Raw genomic sequence first — 20256 nt, 5'->3', positions numbered from 1 at the left:
GTTTTGGTTTTGGGGGGTGGGGGTGTTGATGGGGTTTCAAGGAGTCAAGGAGATGGGAGTCCTCAGGGCTGTCTGGTAAACTTTTTCCCTGAGCAGGGGGAGTGGGGTGAGGAGCAGGAGAAGAGAGAAATAGAGAGAGAGAGAGAGAGAGAGAGAGAGAGAGAGAGAGAGAGAGAGAGAGAGAGGAGGGGGGTGGGGGGAATAGGATAACCTGGGAGAGACTAGAAGTTGGGCTAGGTTTGGCCGCTGGCAGGTGCCTCTGACATGGCAGCTGTCCACACCCCACCACCCCCTCCTCATACCACATCCTTACTGCTGAATCTGTGATAACAGAATGTGTGTGCTGATTACAATTTTTTTTTTTTTTACATATCAACTAATATGAAAAATAATAACCACAATAAACATTTATTGTATTATTGTTATTGTTTTTTCTAGGTCATAATTATAATTTTTGTTTACTATTTATTTTATTTTATTTTTCATTTTAATGTTAATAAACATTAAACATTGTTAATGTTTAATTACTTTCATTTTTGTATATTTGTATGTGTGTGTAATATACTGTGAGAAATTAGTGCCAGTTATAGGACAATGCATGAATTAATAAAATAAAATAAAACAGAATAGTAGTGATTTTTATGAAGGAAGTGGAGACCAGATGAAGAGGCAGGAGATCCCTGGCCTCGAATAGATGACGCTCTGCTGCTAGCTAGCAAATTTGGCTGTGAATGCATGTTCTATCTATTGTGTCAGGCTATAGCTTTCTGGAGTAAATCATGCCAGCTAGTGTCACTATCAGAGTATTAGGAAAAGCAAAAAAATTATACAAACTGATGAAGACAACATTCTTCACACATATGATGTTTTCATTCGATCTGCCCTCTTTTCATGGGGTCATACATTGAGAAATAAAATTTCGAAAACCGAAAACCAGTCAGTATCTGGTGTGACCACTTTGGGTTGACTTTGACTTTGCTTGTTTGCTTTGTAAACACTGGGTCAGTACTTCTGCCAATGTGACTGCATAATGCGTGAAGTCGTGGACGCGCATCGCAGAGCTAGTGCAAGATGAGCTTTTGTGGTTAAATAGTATAATTTTTTTTTTTTTAAATGACAGATCGTTTTGCTAGATAAGACCCTTATTCCTCTGCTGGGATTGTGAAGAGCCCTTCGAAGCTGCACTGAAACATTTACTCACCCCCAGCTGCATTGTAACTGCAATTTTAACCTTCAACCCGTTGGTTCCCGTTGAACTCCACTATATGGAGAAAAGTCTTGGAATGTTTTCCTCAAAAAAATTAATTTCACTTCGACTGAAGAAAGAAAGACATCTTGGATGACATGGGGGTGAGTAAATTATCAGGAAATTTTAATTCTGGAACTATACTATACTTAATTTTAATTTTGGAACTATAAGACTATACTATATTTAAAAAGTAATGGCTGTGAACTCTTCAGCACAGTGATAGTCTCTTTACTAAAAACTTTAGTATATGTAGGTGTGCTTGTGCTATTGTTAACTTGCTTGAAATTATTAAACACTTATAATGTAATTAATTATAAAATATAAGAATATATTACATTAGATATTTCTCTATACATGTGTGTTTATACTGCATGAGTGCGAAGGGATGGTGAAAACAGGCAGACGAAACCATGGAGGAGTTGATGGAGGCAGCAGCCACAGAGATGTGCTGTGACCAGATATAGTGGAGTCTATAGGGGAGTTGAAGGAGGGAGGATCCACGGTGTCGACTTGGCAGTCGTGGTCAGGAAAGCCCAAGGCGTGGGGTGCCGATGACCAGGGTGGCCGCGATGGAGCCAAAATGACGACCCTCCCGAGGTGAAGGTAGGAATCCGGAGGCTAGAGGTGAGCTAGAGTGACCAAGGGCGGAGGTGAAGCCTGCGGGTGATGTCTGACACAGGTGGAGCCAATGGCGAGGCCGAATGGCCGACGGTCACTGCCGGAAACGAGGGTGGAAGTTGCGTCGGCGTAGGAGTAAGGACGACCGGTTGAGGTGGACCCCTCCGAGGCTATAGACGGAGCCACGGGCTCATGATGCCCGTGAGGAAGTGGCTCCCGGCAGGTCCGTGAAGTGCCCACACCACTGAGAGGTGGTGGTGATGCAGCGGGACTGATGGGGAACACTGACGACTAGGTAGCAGGAGAGGCTGACGACCAAACAAAACCCCCAAAAAAACAATACATGTATCAGCTGGATGATGTGATGAAAAATAATATTAATTAAATTTGGGCGGGTGACGGTTAAACCAATCAAATGAAAAAAGTTTGCCACTAAGCAAACCTGCAATCTATTAGCCCAACTGTCAGTATTGGAGGAGGCCTAAACGTCTCATAGATGAGACTGCCTGGGTTATTTTGTTATTTTGTTTCGATATTAGTTAGGCGTATATTTTAAAACAGCCAGTCATTGTAGCCTACCACTCGGGGAATAGGTATTTAAAAGAGAGACAGATTATGGAGTGCTATGACTCAGAAATGACATCGGGCAATGGCAGCGTGTTAAACTTCGACAAGCTCAATAACATCCACAGCAAAAAAAGAAGGTAAGAAAAATAGTCGGAAAACTTTGGCCATTAATTAGATGTGCAAGGCAAGCAGGCAAGTTTTGGGGTTGTTATGGACAATTAAAAATGTGAACATGCACCTTGCACTGTTGTGCGGTGGACTTTCAGCGAATTTCGGAATGAATAGAGTCTGCATTTCTTTAATATCGAGGCTCCATAGTTTGTTTCTTGTATGATTGTTAGGCCTGCTGGTATAAAATGAATTGCACTGAAAAAATATAAATTGTCTGCCTGAAAAAGACGCGCTCTCTTCCCATGCAGTCAAAATTATCGGGAGTCTTCAGAACACGCTCATCCTAGTCGTCACCCTGACATGAAAGTGCGTAGAGTTAATTAGCCTATAATGTGAATGACTTGTTATTTTATTTGGTCTTTCTTTCTTCTTGCAAAAAAATTAAGTGCAATAGGCATTATTTAGTAGTATTTAGTAGTGTGGATTTGAAAATTGGTCAAAAAACTTTGGTGCGGATGGATGGCGGACGGATGATGAGATTTGTGATGCGGTTGCGGATGAAATGATAGCCCATTCACGCATCTCTAGTGGTGACGGGCTGCGCTCTGGGTCAGGCTATGAGACGTCTGCAAGGTGAGGCTGGGCGTTGATGTTGCAGTCGACATCCGCTTCGTCTACTGTGAGTGTTTATCCGTTCACCCACAAACAAAAGAGATGTAGTCCTTAAGGGTCCAACAAGGATCACCGACCAAGCATGACGAAGCGAATGTCGTCGTCCAGTCTACACCGGAATCCCTAATCAAGCAGACGTCATCGCAGCAGGCATGGTGGCAAGTGTAGAGCAGCGTTTACCAACCGGGTGCCGAGGCGAGAGCAGGGCCATCAAAACGTAACATGTAAAAACGCCATTAAACATTTTTAAATTGCTAAAATGTGTAAAAAAATGATGTATCATCAATCTCGGATGTCTCTAATAACAACAAATTACGCAAACAAATTTATAATAATAATAAATCTTAAGTTTTCGCCGTTGAATTGCGGGGGTTGCGCATGATTTCATTCCCGTGCTTCATTCCCAGTGCACATAAAGTTGCCTCTTTTTCATGGCTTGTTGCGCTTACAGTCAAATCACATGAAAATATTGTCACAACGTCCGTCTTGCCGCTATTTACATAAACACATCGGTTATGTCCGTGCTGTCAACGGTAACAAATGCAGTTAATGTTTTTCAGTTTAATGTGTTATTAACGCAATTAACGATAATTTTTTCTGTCATCCTTTGGACCATTATATGATCACATTCTTCTTCATGCAAATGTTTTAAAACCATGCAAGTGCAAAAAGACAAAAGAGAACGCGCTGCCTGTGAATGTCCTTTCACAAACAGGGCGCACATATAGACGTGCGCCAGAATCAACTTCTCTTTTGCGCTTGAACGAATAAAAACACACAATTATGCCAAAATGCCCATTTTGTTGAGTATCCTCATAAGAGCAGTCTTAAATGAGTTAAAATCTTAAAGGAGCGTAAAGAGTTGTGAGAAAATGGGACACGTGCTCCACGTGCTAGCCTGGCTCCGCCCTCCTACGTACTTTCGCTCAATTTTCATTTTCCTTCAGTACTCCATCTGGGTTTGCGGTATATTCTTAGGTTTTCTCTGGCCAATTTTTTGGTGGTCCAATCAGCTAACAGAGGGAGTGGCTGAGAACGATGACGTTGATGTTGTGCGCTAGTTTGAGTTGTAGGGTTACGTCACGACCAAAGGTTAGAAATTGGTTATGGCAGATCCAGAGTGGCTTTGGACAGATCCAATAGTTTTAAACTTCAGCAGAGTACCCGCCTTCAAGGAAGTTAACGCTTGTCAGTGGAGAGTGGCCAGACTCTCTGTACAAATGAAATGTACGAGAATCTGGTAGGACCAGGTTACACATGTGCAGCAGTGACAGCAGAATCAAAGAACACAGGTAACAAAGAAAATGACTCACTGCTCTTGACTAAAGAACGCTTGTAGCTTTAATAAGGATTAATCTATATTTAATTTATAATTTATGCAGTGAAGACTAATGTGTTTGATAACTTTATTACTTTTTTGTGTATTTCCTACCTGTTAGACAGGTAGGAAGGGCACAGGTAAATATGACATTTATTATGGACTTATGTGAGGATTGTTTTAAGTCACTTAAATTAAAAGTTGCTATATTTTTTGGAGCCTAATAAATGTTAAAATGTATAGCTTTCAATTATACTGTAGTGTTGAATGGCGATAATTAATGTTTAAAATAAAAAATAAAAAATCATTGAAGACATCAGTAGCAGTATTGGTATCAGTGAAACTGGCCTTCATTCATAAAAAGATGCAATTAAACAATTATTTAAAATATACTGTCTTTATGTTGTTTCTACATTAATTTGGAGATTAACTGTGAAATTATTACATTAAAAAATATATTAAAAACTTATTAAAAACAAGCTATCTTGTGCAATTATAACAAAATTATCCCCATATAAAAACACAAATACACTGAGTAGGCAAACATTTAGGTGAGATTTGAAATGGTAATTGAACAATGTTTATATATGAATAAAAGCTTTAATAAAATATGTCATCATATGAAGAAATTCCTAGACTTTCAATGGATGGACAAAAAAAAAAATAGATAATATTAAAAATATCTATATGACAGTAGGCGGTTCTTCCCCGTGGTATTGAAAATCGACACATTTCAAGGTATCGTATCAAAGTAGTATCGTGACAACACTAGTGTAGGGTGCCACACATTTGTGAAAAATTTCAAAGGGTGCCGTGACTGAAAAAAGGTTGGGAAACACTGGTGTAGAGGAACTCCTCTACGTAGCCCTCCACGTTTTGGCCGTCTTGAAAAATAAAAACTGTACATGTAGTTCCATTTAAACGTCTATTTCCCCTCATTGGGGCAACGTTCTTGTATTATTTACGTCTTGGTCTGGTCATCTGTCGAGTCTGGGTTGTAGGAAGAATAGGAAGATGAAGATCAGGTTCAAAAAGGCTTTAATAATCCATATGAGCAAACAATCCAAAAGGCAGGCAGGCGAGCAAAAAAAAAAACTTAACGTTAACGGTGAACAGACAAATGAGAACTGAAAACACAGGAACTTAGACAGGTAAACGAGGTGCTCAACGACAACACAGCTGAACATTATGGCAAATCATATTAGTTACCATGACAAGCGGGAAAATTGAACAAAGGAAAACAGGAACTGGAGAATGCAAATTAAAAGTCATGAAAACGAAACTAAACACACAGAGAGCAGAATAACTTAGCATCCAAACGATTTTCTTCTTTAAGATATTCTTACAACATTCAAAAAGCATATATAAAAAAAAAATTCAGAAATGTTTCGTTTTACTTACTTGTTCCTTAACTCAGCACCAGACACTTGCATTTAGTTGCAATTGTTTTAAGTTGCATCAACTAATAATAATAATAATAATAATAATAATAATAATTTGTTACACTTTTCTGGGTACTCAAAGCGCTTTACATAGAAGGGGGGAATCTCCACCACCACCAATGTGCAGCATCCACCTGGATAATGCGACAGCAGCCATATTACGCCAGAATGCCATACCAGCTAATTGGTGGAGAGGAGACAGAGTGATAGAGCCAATCAGTATATGGGGATGATGAGGAGGCCATGATGGACAGAGGCCAATGGGCAAATTTGGCCAGGATGCACCCCTACTCTTTTTCGAAGGACATCCTGGGATTAATAATGACCAAAGAGAGTCAGGAGCTCAGTTTAACGTCTCATCCGAAGGACATACTTACTACTAAGTATGTAACAGACTTCAAATGTATTGTTCTCAATCTTTATAAGTTAATACTACTGTTCAGGTTTACAGTGTACCATGGATAATTTTTGAGTGAACAGTGACTACTGTTCCTTGGTTGTTGCTCATTTTCCAAATCTCTTATCAGGAGTTGTAGTCATTGTGAAACACGTCCACATCTTAATCTTTGTTTTGGAGTTTTCATTTCCGAACCTGTAGAGAGAAAATAGTATACAAGGTATCTTATCTATATTATATATTTTCACATCTTAATAAAGCAGTCTTTTTCAGCAAATCAGCAAATTCTTTGATAAAGTCTGTATGGTAGCCAGCACAAATCTCAAACGTGATTTATCATTTACTCTAGATAGTGTTATATTAAAGGGGCATTTCACCCATTTGAACATTGTTTTTTATTGAAAGTGGGTCATATATGTAGTCGAAATGTAAAATAAATTTTGAATTTGGTGCCTTTGTGACCGAGAAAAGACAAAAAATAACTTCAGGACGCATTTGTATGAAAGACAACAACTCCCACAATGCACCACATTGCACAGCTCCGCAAGCCACTCCCACTAATCCAGAAAGCGCATATCTGCCTATAAGAGAAATCACTCTTCCGTCTACCAGGCTAGCTACCACCAGAGCTTGAAATTCATTTCACATTCACACAAAATGTCTAGTTAGTTGGCGAACTCATTAGTGCATTACTCCTCGTTTGTATTTCTTTCGAAAAGGTGAATTATTGCATGGTACCTGGATGTTCAGTCAGAACATATGCGGTGCGAAACTAGGATAGTTCTCAACACAAACGTCCGTGTCCTCGTCTGATTCAGAGATTTCGTCCAGGAGAAATTGTCATCGTTGAAATTCTTTGCCGCAGACGGACTCTATCTCTGTGTTCGTAGTTGCATCTTACAGTCTATGAGTTGCATAGTGAGATCACCGGCGCCACCAGTCCGCCCTAACTCGAGCCAGTCCGGGCTCCTCGTCCGCGACAGGCAGGTCTTCTGCCTCGGCTGCTCTTCGCTATAATGCGGCTTGTAAAGGTAGCCACAAACACCTGATTCAAGCATCAGACTTCCGAAATCCTCTTCTTCTATATCATATTGAGCACTCTCCTCCGCTATTGTCATAACTTTACATCTGTCTCCACAGCGCCTGTTAGCTTAGCTTCAAACAAGATGGAGGATATTTGCTTTCAGTTTCAGAGAGTAAAGTCCCACCCACTGATCTGTAATAGGTCTGTAGCGTGATCGGGTCCCGCCCCCTGGGAAAGATGAGGAACTAGTGCTTGTAGTCTCAACAGAAATCCCCCCCTCTTACACTTCCTCCTACAATGACGCAAAATGACGATTTTTGCGTCATTGTAGGAGGAAGTGTAAGAGGTAAATAACAGATTTCTCCCGTCTCAGGGGAAAATGAGAGAGTGTTGCACGACCATTCAATAGTATGACTGGGTTTCTAACAATGCAAAGCTTAATGCAAATGAGTGAAGTGTCCCTTTAAGTACCAACACTTCAAAATTATATCAAAGCAAGACTTCTCAGTAATTCTGAAGATATTACAATAAATTACAGCAGCACCTCCCCCTTTGCCTTTCAGACGAGGTTCATGTTTATAACAGTAATCTTGCAGGGTGGACTCATTTAAAGTCCCCGTGAACCGGAAGTTGCAAACGACTTTTCTCCAGTGTTATGATGTATTTCCAAGTGTTTTACTTAGCGCTCCTCCTCTTAATCTCTCACTCATAGCAGACTAAGCAGACTACGTCATCAGAAAAAGACGGCATTCCAGACCGGAAGTAACTTTTCAGATTTTGATTAAAGGTGAACTAAGTAACTTTTTTTACCTTAACTGAACAGCTTCGGAGTCATTGGAATGGTTATATTACTTATTTCGGGTTGAATGGTGGTCGTTTCGCACCCCCCTGGTGCCCGTGAGCGGAGAATACGCACTTGCAACTTTGAGCCGGCGGGCCGCCGGCCGCCGCGTCAGGAAGTCTCGCGTGATATCAGGTCTCGCGATGTAAACAATTGCTTTACGGCCAAAAGAAATCTGCTAAAATGCTGTCATTATTGCGCTCCCTCACGCTGTTTGAACCCGAATGAAGAAGACGTTTTAAAGAATGTCCCATCTGCTTTGATGTCGTTGATCTACTAACCTCTGGCGTCTGAAAATCACCAACGAGTTTTTACAACAGTGTTGTCAAATATCTATTCCGAAGCTGTGGGGGGAGCTCTAGAGAGAAACCTGCGAGCAAAAAGCGAGAATACAGCGAAGAAATCCCGAAGCTACTGAGTGCTGCTTTAAAGATTACCATGGTAAATTATTATTTTTTTAATATATTTACTTGCACGGATTAATTGTTCACCACAAGACTAGTAATATGCGCTAACAAAGTAAATAGGGTCAATTTTGATTTCATGGGGACTTTAAAGCAATGTAATCGTCTGGTTTTAGTCAGGTTTCTGTCAAACACCGCACATGTTATAATCTGTAATCATATCATTGACAATAAGTGCTTTTGAAGTAAGGGATTGAATATTCAGCAACTCAAGCTTTATCATTTGTTCATCCGTATTATATCTGTTTTTTATTTGTTGAACATAAATTTAAATTTTTACCCTTAAATGGGTTTAGAAGTTTTTTGTATGTCCTAATTCGGGGAACAGGCATGTCTCTATATCAGGGTTCAACAATCTCGGTCCTGGAGGGCCGCTGTCCTGCAGAGTTTAGCTCCAACCCCAATTAAACACACCTGAACCAGCTAATCAAGGTCTCACTAGGCATACTAGAAACTTTCAAACAGGTGTGTTAGAGCTGGTTGGAGCTAAACTCTGCAGGACAGCGCCCCTTCAGGACCAAGATTGGTGAACCCTGCTCTATATGATGATATCTAGGTGAAACAGTCTCTATGTGATGGGATTTATCTGACCTTGGTGACATGAGACAGCTAGCAGACGGTCGGTTTAGCCAGTCTGTCTGCTTCCTGACCTGAGCCCCAATTCATGTCAGGCGCGAGTGATTTCAATGTTAAGTCAATGTAAAGACACGTTTACGCGCGTCTGGAGGTCCCGTGGTGCGAATGAGGCGTTTAGCACGGCGCGGTGGACGCGAATTCGCCTCATTTGCGCGTCCAGTTCGCGCAAATGACGCGAATTGAGCGTCTGGCGTGAATGATTTTATTTGGTGCTTTTTGTGCATTCACACGTTTGACGCGAATTCGGGTCTGCCGCTCAAGTTGAAAAATCTGAACTTTGGCGTCAGTTCGCGCCGCGTTAACCAATCAGGAGCCTGCTTGCTGCTGTCACGTGGTGACGTAAAAACAAAGTAAATCTTTTATCACATAAAAACTTGATTTCAATATATGAGATATATTCATTTTGTATTGAATGCTATTTATTCCATATCTAAATCCAGATTATATGAAACATTATTATTCTAATGTAAAGACAACCAATATATTTTAGTGTATAAGAACATACTTCGTGTCTGGACAGTGTTGTGTGAGAAAGAAAGAAAAATCACAGGACAGGTTAATTACTTTTGGAGGCTGGCTCCATTTATCATCAATACAAAAATAATTACAGATTATGTGGGTGAGGGCGAGGGTGATCCTCGCTCTGATGCGGGACAACAGATCATCAAACTGGGCGCGGGACAGGCGGAAGCACCGCTGATAGCGGCCGTCATCCAGGCGCAGCTCCTGGAGCTGGAAACTCACCAAACTGGGAATTTAGAGAATTTACGATTAGCATTAGCCAGCACTTTTAAATTTTCTTTGATGTCAGGCGCTCTGGCTCCCGGCAAACATGTGACTATGGTGGCTAGTGTCTCTATTTTCACGTTCCGTGTAATAGAATCACCAATAACTAGGGCACTTTCAACAGGATTCTCAGTGGGTGTTTCACTGAGTAGGGAGAATCTATTTGTTATGGTAATCGGAACGGAAGAGCGGTGTTTTGTCCCACGACTACAGCGTCTCACAGTCACCCAGTTGCCCTGCTGCACGGGCTCTACTACAGCCGGAACCGAACAATGTACAGAGTTCACTAAGCTAGTTGCATCCAAAGAAGTATCTAAAGCCCTTGCATTCTTACTATCCTCGATTAAAGTTTGAATGCATGTCTCTAGTTCTGTAATCTTCTCCGTCAGTCTGACTGTCTCCCTGCATTTATCACATGTAAATCCTTCATTGCTGAGAGAGAATGCTATACTATACATGTGACAGGAAGTGCAAGTGACAATAACAGATGACAATACTCACCGTGTTTGACTGATCCTACTCACCACAGTTGTTTGATTAGTAAAAGGTGTGGGTGAGCCTTATCTAATAGATATTATTAGATAATATCTAATATTTGTTGATGAGTAAGTTAAATTTAGCAAATAAGAACAACAAGGAATGATATTAAATAGAGGTTCAAAACAGAACGCTATACGGAGCTTACAGACATACGCAGTCAGTGGAGCTCGCGTTGCGGAGCCAGGTGAAAGTATAAACAAGGCTTAACACATAACAATACAGAGTCTGAGCTGCAGGCACTGTAGGGCTGCAGAGCTTGGGCCGATTACGACATGCTATCTGGGGCTAATTATGACCGCCGCTAGCATAGCTAGCGAAAGCGGTCATATAGGGATTGTCAACGTTTTTTTTTGTTTTTTTTTTGTCATCTACTGAATTTTTCGTCAACGATACCAGGGACACCGAAACACCGGGGAACATGAAATTTGGTGGGCATGTAGCCCCAGTAGACTTTTACGGAAAAATTTCGTTTGGTCCCCGGGGGCCACTCCCCCCCCCCCCCCCCGCGCTGGGCCCCCCCCAAACCCAAAAAATGCCGTTTTTCCTAAATAACTACCTGAACCGTGGCACCGAGGATGAAGAAATTTTTATGGTATGTTGGTCTTAAGGGCCCACATCAACCTAGCCCATAATCACTCATTTGTGATTTGCGCCCCTCCCATAAAAAATGAAAATGCAATATTATTCTGCTTTAATCGCCCCTATCTTCAGTTGAGATGTTCAGAACTGCACCATATTTCATGTGTATGATTAACTTGACATCCTCTGGGGGTATGCTAAGTTTCGTAGAATTTCATCCATGGGGGGGTATAAAATAAATTCATTTATGTGCACATTTAGTGACTGTACACTCATCGGCCTGTAGATGGTGGTGTTGAGCGAAGGGTTGCTGGTTTAGGATGATACTGTCACACACACACACCTGCAGGAATACAAACAAACGCAAGCATGCACACACACTGATATCCACACGCACAGACACACACCCATACACACACATACAAATCCACATGCACAGACACACACACACAAACACACACGCGCACACACATGTACGTACGCACGCATACATACATGCACAGACACACACACACACACAGACACACACATACACAAACACACACACATACACACACACACAGACAGACATGCACATACTACTACTTTTTTTAGGTATCAGCCATATACCCGATTTACCAATACCCAATGTGTTATGCTTGGGCAGTATACTAATGAGGTGGGTGGGACATGTTTCATGCCATGTTAGATCACATCCTGAGAGTCTACGCTTTCAGAAAATATATAGTTTATATAGTTGAATCAGTTTTCTCTTCATGGTACAGACCAAAATGTATTATGTGTACACTTTCTTCACCTAAATCCATAAAATCCCATTCATTTCAATGGGACATTTACTTAAGTGTTCTACTAGGTACAGTGGGAATGAGTTTAATTTTGTTAACATTGTTTTTTTAAAACTCTGGGACCAGGGCTACAAGATAAAACCACTTTTTTGGGGAAAAAATGTTTTTTATTTCAGTAAAACACAACAAACCCATGCCAAAGTCAGATAACTGACTTTTACCATCAACAGGCACCTCAACCGTTTGGTAGAGGTTTGTAGAAATTGAATGGGAGGGTCCTTTGAAAAAAAAATCACAGATTTTTCATACTTAGTATGTATAAGTATAAGTATAAGTATATTTTTTGTGGAAAGCCAGTGCAGGCCTGAGCGGCGGTCATATTTTGTACCGCCATGCGGTACATCTAGTTTGATCTAATATTTAAAGTTTTTTAGATTTAGATTTCTGTAGCAAATGAGAATCGCTAAAATTATCGACTATATTTTGAGACAAATGTCTTGTTAACTTTGGTTTTCAGTTTTGTTCAAAGTAAATAAAGCAACAGTTTTTAAATAACGGAAGAACATGTAAAATTTGTTGTAAAAGGCGCCCCTGCTGCTGGGGCTAGGCACAATAATTAAATGGATGGTTCTGAGTAAAATCAACCTAGGGTCCTTTGCATCATGACATTGAGCCAAACACCCCCAACGATGCCCAGTTCCAGGAATGCACTCATATTTTGTTGGCAGTACCAGTTTATAACAATTATTAGTTAACACTAAGTTGTCAACACTTCGGAAAAAATAATAATTTGTCGTTACACTACATCCTTATGCATCGCCTTCTGCCAGGACTTTTACATGCTTTTCTCAACTCAGTGAAGTGACGTCGACGTCCGGGTTAGCGGTAGCATGAGCTGTCAGGCAAGTGTTATTTAAATACACTCCTGATGTACTTACAAACTTTCCAATGCCTCGTTTTATGAGTACAGAAACTATTTGTACTACTTTAGAAGTTTGGTACCATTCTGGGCATTATTAGTGGGGTAATTTACAAGATACAAATTTGGAGCCATTAGCGCCTGCACTAAGCCATCCGGCTGATTTCACTAAATAAGCTCTAACTTTAAAAATGTTCAACCAAGGGAAAAAAGGCTTCTGGGGGGTGTTTGGCTCGAGGTCATGGTGCAAAGGACCCTAGGTTGATTTTACTCCGAACCACCATTTGTTGACATGGCATGGTTAGATTCAGATGGTAAATATCATATATCAGATTTGGTGTCCACCATATTTATAACGAAACTATCATATTTAAAAAATATGTTATTAAATATATTACATAATTCAATATAATATTTGTTACTACTGTAAAGCTATATTGAATTTTTATCAAAAACTTATTCAATGCTTTCAGGAACTTTTTAAAGTAATTTTTTAAATGAAAATATTTGAATGACAGTATATTTATTGAACAAAAGAATTATTTTATTTATTAAAATAAACCGAAAATAGTGCATACTTCGCTAAAGTGATTGTTTTGAACAAGTGTTAACATTAAAACATATTATTTTAGCTAAAGTATTTTTTATGCATAATTTGTGACTTTTGCCCCATGCTGGTGGGACAGAGAACAGAGAAAGGAATGATCTTCAACGTTGTGTCAAAATACAGACACTAGGGGTCACACTTGAGAGCCCCAAACACTTCTAAAGTATTCAGAAAAGGCCAATGGAATTAGCATGTGGAATTTGCATTCCAGGTCACACCCCTGGACATACAGGTATATAAGCTAGCCAGCTGCACACACACTTCAGCTTTGTTCCTCAGAGCCTAAGCCAGCATTTCTTCACTCAGCAAGAGAAGCGAATCCATTCACCTCTGTAATAGAGCATCTGCTGCTGGATTTCAGCACTATCCAGTCTCTCTCTTTAGCGTGCACAGATAAGTGCAGGGAGCTCCCCTGGGTGCATCAGTGGTGTTCTGAAAGAGGCAATTTCTTTTATGAAACTGATACCAGCTCTCAGTTATATGTGCCGGGTCCCCACTATGATAACAGTAACTTTCTCAAATGTTTACAGAACAAGCGGGAACCCAGTGTCCCTGTATCTTTCTCTATTTCTGTTATATTACATGATAGAAATTCTAAGGCCTTCAAAAGCCGTACAGCAAACCCAACTAATCTGGTGCCTACTACACGTCAAACCAGTGGAGTAGTCGGACTCGAGTCCCTATTCTCTGGACTCGAGTCCGACTCGAGACTCTATTCTCTGGACTCGTGACTTGACTTGGACTCGCGAACTGATGACTCGTACTTAGACTCAGACTCGAGGATATATAAAATCGGACTTGAGCATTCAGTTATATGTGCCGGGTCCCCACTATGATAACAGTAACTTTCTCAAATGTTTACAGAACAAGCGGGAACCCAGTGTTCCTGTATCTTTCTCTATTTCTGTTATATTACATGATAGAAATTCTAAGGCCTTCAAAAGCCGTACAGCAAACCCAACTCGCCGCCATTTTTTCAACACCTCAAAACACGTAACATAGCCAATGTTACATGTTTTGAGGTGTTGAAAAAATGGCGGCGGCAGAGCTAATACGAGCGTTAAATTCACTAGCAGATGAAGTGGAGCATGAACAGAGAAACGGTAGTATTTCCGAAGATTATTACGCGTATGTAGGTGATAGAACCAGTACGTTGTTGGAATGTCTGGGAGAATTTTCTGCCTTATCAGGTGCCGACACCCGTTTGGCTGCTGACCTCTTAAAGGTGGTGGAAGAACAATTGTATTCGGATTGGCCTAGGGGAGTGGGGAGACTAGCCGTGGAGATCCCTGGCGAGGCTATAGAGGGGTATCTTATGTATGGGTTAAAAGTTAAAGATATCGCGGCCTTGTATGGAGTTAGTCGATGGACGGTACATCGACGAATGCAGCAGTGTGGACTGAAGTAAACAACAACTTAAATATATTTTAATGATTTTACACAAATGCCTCAAGGTCATAATCTTTGTGTTTACTCCCGAATTCTGCCATGGGGATTTTAATAAAAAAGTCAGTTTTTTTTTTTAAATGTAGTAACTGTTAATAGTTCTACTTCAACGATACGATAACGATCGTAGTTAACAACGTAGTTATCAGTCAAATTAATTTTTACTTTGTTTATATATTTTTTCTTTTTTACCCAACAAACATAAGGATACTGATAAACACAAGGCACATGCATTTTTACTTCTTGCGTACTCAATCTATGGCAAATTTTTGTGAAGGAAGACAAGCATGTGAAGTTTATCTGGGCTGGGTGGGAGTTCAGGAACCGGCTCAGGCTCAGGTTCTGGAACAGATTCCGGCTTGGGAACAGACTCAGGCTCGAGAACAGACTCAGGCTCGGAAGCAGACTCAGGAACAGATTCAGGCTCAGGCTCGGGAACAGATTCAGACTCACGCGAATAAATCATCAGAAATGTGCGCGTCTCAAGCGCCCTCTTTACGTTTGTCCTAATGCCTGTTAGTTGTCCGTGGATTTGCCTATATTTGGCATTGAAAATGTAAACGTCTTTAGACATGGAAAATCGATTTTACAGTCAATTCAATGAACACTTATGTCTCAAAAATAGAACACAAAAGTTTTTCACAAAAGTGACAGCCCTAGTTCAATCACACCAAGGCTCTGCATGGTCTCCAACTCCTCCTTCATAACTGTCAGAAGTCTTTCTGGGACCCGGTATACTGGCTGACGAATGGGTTTGGGATCTTTGAGAGTTATTTGATGGTGGATAACGCTTGTTCTGCCAGGTGTCTCCATAAAGAGTTGCGCTGGGATGCATTGTAGAAGTTCCTGCCTTTGACCATCTTCCAAGTGCTCAAAGTTCAGCTGACTGTTCCCCTCTAGGCAGGTATTGTCCCTCTATTTCTTCCTCTCCCTCCACGGATCTCACGAACAAAGCAGATGCGGTTCCTGCTACTTCCTCAGACGTAGGCTCTGGTTGTATGGAATGAGCATACCACTTCTTCAACATGTTAACATGGAAGATTTGCAAGGGCTGGGTCCTGGATGGGATCTCTATCTCATATGTCACAGGACCCACTTTCCACTTTATTTGGTAGGGGCCCTGCCACTTAGCCAGCAGTTAATGCCCACTCGTTGGTAACAACAACAAGACCTTTTCACCTGGCTCAAATGTACGGGATCTAGCTGTTCCGTCGTACCACACTTTTTGTCGTTTTTGAGACTGCAGGAGATTTTCTTGTGCAGGGGCTGATGTCTTCTGCAGATGCTCTCTCATCTTTAGCATGTAGGAGAGAATGTTTTTCTTGTCTGGTTTATCAGTGGCCTCCCAACTCTCCCTCAGTTCATCTAAAGGCCCTCTGACATGGTGAGCATACAGCAGTTCAAATGGCGAGAACCCTATAGATCAGGGCTATTCAAATACATTTGCAGGGGGGCAAAACTAGGAAGTTCCAAAATTTGTGAGGGCCGGACGGACAAATTGATATCAGCTAAAGGAAATTAAAATATACTATATACTAAGGTACATAATATATGAAATAAAACAAGGTACATTATTCTTTTGGTTTCCTTTATTATTTCAACACATTCAACTTGTATTGATTAGGCCTACAACAAAGTGCAAAACTGCAAATACTGAGACATATACACAGCTTTTACCCTTAAAACAGTAAATATAAGTAATAGCTTTTATATATATATAAAAATCAAACAATCAAAATAAAGCTGTCATAAGTGCAAAACTGCAACTGCAGTTTCAAGTATCAAATCTTATTTGGGGAAATAACAACATTCAAATATCCCTGAAGTATATCTTTCAGACAGTGAGTACACATTTTAAAACTAGAAAAAACATTTCAAGTGTACAGTAAGTACAAATCTGCTAACTATGTGCTGTAAACATACTCTTGATGAAAACTAACTAATAACAAGAATATTTTTTTCCTCATATAGTTTACCTTATTTATCAGTGAGAGTATGTGACTCAGTGGGAGAAGTGACAACGATTTGCTTTTGCCATTTTAACATAATCTGGCTCATATGTGGTAAGTGCAATTCTCAGGCACTGGGATAACTTCTCATTGCTCAGGCAGCAACGTGCCTTTGTTTTGATTGCATTCATATGAGAAAAGCTAGACTCGCATGTGTAGGTGGATCCAAACATTGTCAGTATCAGCACAGACACTTTCTTAATTGTGGGGTATTTAGCCTGGCTAATATGGTTACACCAAAAGTTGATTGGACCTTCAGACTGCAAGTGCAGTTTCAAAGCAAGTGAAGACTGGATATCAATCATTTCTAGCTGAGCACTCTCATCAATGTTAGGCATGAGCTCTTTAACTTTTGCAATGAAGTTTGAGTCATGGTTTATTGAGAATGGATCGCGAGTAAACTGCATAACCTCCATTGGGAGACTAAAGCCCTGAAATGTGTCACTGAAGTTTTCAGTCAGCTTTGTCATGAATTCAATAATAGTTGGCATGACTTGTGCCCCTGGCGTACTGCTCAAAATTGTACGAAGGTGTGTAAAGTGCATCAACTTGTTTGTGGTTAGGTCAGACACAAATATATTCAGCTTTGTTTTGAAAGCACACAATCTCTCAACTAAATCCACAATACATTTCTCTTGCCCCTGTAACTCTGAATTTAGTGAGTTTAAGTGTCCAAAAATGTCACAGAGGAAATGAACTTGTGTCATGAACTGTTCATCAAGCTTGTGCTCCAAGAAATGAGCCGCTCGTTTGTGTTTACATGTGCGAAGGAAAGAAATAATCTCACTGCGGAGATCACAAAAACGATCCAAAACTTTTCCTTTACTGAGCCACCTGACATCGCAATGAGCCAGTAAGACAACGTGCTCAGCAGAAGTCTCATCAAGCAACAGACGGAAAAGACGATGCTGAAGGCTTGAAGTTGAGCGGATGAAGTTGACAATGCTTGTGACCTTGTCCATAGTGTTTTTTAATTCACCACTGAGCTTCGTGCACAAGACAGACTCGTGAAAAATGCAGTGTAAAAACTGGCTGCTAGTCCTTGCACTCTTCCGAGCATAGCTGGTGCTCCATCCGTTACTAGCAAGCAAACCTTTTGTAAATCCAGTTTATGCTCACTGAAAAATGCGACAACATTTTGAAACAGCACTTCACCTGTCGTATGTCCCTCCAGTGGAATGAGTCCCAGAAGCTCCTCTCGATTCGTCAATAGCAATGGACATCAGCTCCGTTTTTTGGATGTTTTCCAGTAGTTTATCAAATACATCTACATTCGTAGATTTTTTTTTTACTTTTTTTTTTTTAGACTTTTTTTTATTTTTACTTTTTTTTTATCTGCCGCGGGCCAGAATAAATTTCAATCAGGCCAAATTTGCCCCCGGGCCGCTATTTAAATAGGCCTGCTATAGATGCATGAGGCACCTCCCTATATGCAAACAGGAGGAATGGAAGCCACTTGTCCCAGTCCTTGCCCGTGTCAGAAACATATTTCCTCAGCATAGTTTTCAAGGTCTGGTTGAAATGTTCAACAAGACCATCAGCCTGAGGATGGTTAGGGGTGGTTCGTACTCTCTTTATGCCCAGTGTTACCGCACTGGGTAGTACATTAGCATTAGCTCAAATGATCTATAGGGAATTCTAATAATTAATCATGAATATGATTAATATATTGCATATTACAGTTACATTAAATTATCGAAGTTGAAAGTAGATCGATTGTATGCTATATATGAATAATCAATCACAACGAATTCTAATTCGTCATTCATACATCAATAATCTTATTTCAGATCGATTCTATGAGATAACCCTTAATTGAAATTAATGTAATTATCAAACGGTTGTTTGTCCAGCAAAACGGCCGTAAGATTAACTTAACAATTTCTCAACAAAAATGATCTCTTTCTTATAATTCAAAGAAAGCTATTTTCTGGCCATGAAAACAACTCTCCTGTTCTTATAAACAAATTTGTTCTGATAACAAATCATAAAGCTTTTTAGCTAGGATCAACATTTCATTGACTTCGTAATATGAACATTTTAGACAGAAACAATCAAGCATATAATGGTTTTAATAATTGAACTAATTACTACATCGAACTAAGGAATACACATTCTTCAATTTACACGAGTATGCATATAACAATACAAACAGCAAAAACAATACAAGACAGAACAAATAACAGATGAGAGAGAGAGGATGAAAAGGGTGAGCGGGAGAAAGTGAAAGCAAAAATCTGCGATCAGAGAGAGATCACAATATGGCACAAATCACAGACCAGGTAACCTTTTGAGAGAGACAACAAGAAATCACATCAATCAAATCAAAAATCAATACTTGCGTATGGTTCTCTTTGTATTTGCTGAGGAAGAGCTCTTTTTAGAGCTGGGCGTGTTTCTTTGTGTCTTTGGGGCGAGCAGACTCACGGGAAGATTTTTTGAAGGTTCACCGAACGTGAAGTTACCAACTAAACAATTCAGAGTTCATCTCCCTCATGGAGGGAGAGGCGAATATGAAAATAAAACTTAGTAAAGAAAAGAAAAACGGAGATGAGAGCTCCCTAAAGAGCCATGGAACCAGAAATTCTCTCAGACGAAGTGCTCGGGCGTGCTTCCTTAAGGAAGAGGAAATGAGCGGTCGCGGAAATTTCAAAAGAGTCTTTTTCTTTGAGTGAGTTGCCGGCTACGTTCGCTTCACTGAACGTAGGTAGAGTCCGAAGACGAAAATAAAGAAAAGACTTCAAGAAAAGAAAAGAGAAACGGAGAACGCTCCCTAAAAGGGAGCCATGGATCTTCTCTCACTGAACGATGAGGGTTCGTAAAAAGTGCTCTCGGAGAAACTTCGGTGTCAGTCTCTTATGGAGAGGATGGGTTCACACCTATTTCGCGTACGTGAACCAATCACCTTCAGAGATGTCAGAGCGGGAAGAAGTTTCTTTGTCCTGTAGGCAACGCCCACTGGAATGAGTCACAAGTGAGATCGAATTTGAGAAGATTTGCTCAAGACATATGAAATGTGTCAAATGATACAAATTACTGCAGTTGGTTATCGAAATTCAACTCCGTTAGATTGAGAGAATTACAGAGATATGAAACACGTCATTTGGAGATTATAGGAACACAAAGTTACATACGGTATGCATCTTACAAACATTTTAAAGTTTGATTAACACACGATAAAATTGTCAGTACTTCCAGTATGGCATGTGAAAACATCTAAGCACAAAAAGGAATATATTTAAAACA

The sequence above is a fragment of the Squalius cephalus genome, assembly GCF_949319135.1.
Source record: "Squalius cephalus genome assembly, chromosome: 11".
NCBI lineage: Eukaryota > Metazoa > Chordata > Actinopteri > Cypriniformes > Leuciscidae > Squalius > Squalius cephalus.
The sequence above is the reverse complement of the archived record's forward strand: the minus strand, read 5'-3'. Positions refer to the sequence as shown.